Below are 884 nucleotides of genomic sequence, written 5' to 3'. Positions count from 1 at the left end.
AAAAAATACAACAAACTAGTGAATATAACAAAAACGAAGTGGACTCACAGATATAGAGAACAGACTAGTGGTTACCAGTGGGGAGGGAGAAGGGGGAGGGGAATATAGGGTTATTTATATATATATGTATATATATAGCAGGGGATTAAGAGGTACAAAAAATAATGTATAAAATAAGCTACAAGGATATACTGTACAACACAGGAAATATAGCCAATATTTTATAATAACTATGAATGAAGTATAAGCTTTAAAAATTAGAAATCACTATATGGTACACCTATAACATATAATATTGTACATCAACTATACTCCAATTAAGAAAATGGGGAAAAAGTTTCCTCTACTTAATCTATTTGTAAATTTTAATACATCAGTTGTTATAATGGTGTTGTAAACCAAATGTTTGATGAATGAAACTGGTGATCGTTACACATACTCTAAACCAGCATTTTTCCAGGTGTGGTTCAACATCCCCTAAGGCACTGTTATGGACTGACTTGTACACTCCCCCCAAATTCATATGGTGAAGTCTTCACCCCCAATGGGACTATAATTGGAGACAGAGCCTTTAAGGAGGTAATCGAGGTTAAATGAGGTCATAAGCTTGGGGCCCTAATCTGATAGGACTGGAATCCTTATAAGAAGAAAAGGCTGGAACCCTCATACACTGTTGGTGGAAATGTAAATTGGTAAGCCACTATGGAAAACAGTAGAGAGATTCCTCAAAAAATTAAGAACAGAACTAACATATGACTCAGCTATTCCACTTCCAGTTATTTATCTGAAGAACACGAAAATACTAATTTGCAAAGATGTATGCACCCCTCACCCTTGTGTTTATTGCAGCATTATTTATAGCAGCCAAGATATGGAAACAACCT

This window comes from Hyperoodon ampullatus (assembly GCF_949752795.1).
Source record: "Hyperoodon ampullatus genome assembly, chromosome: 12".
NCBI classification, from domain to species: domain Eukaryota; kingdom Metazoa; phylum Chordata; class Mammalia; order Artiodactyla; family Ziphiidae; genus Hyperoodon; species Hyperoodon ampullatus.
This window is presented reverse-complemented; position numbering follows the sequence as displayed.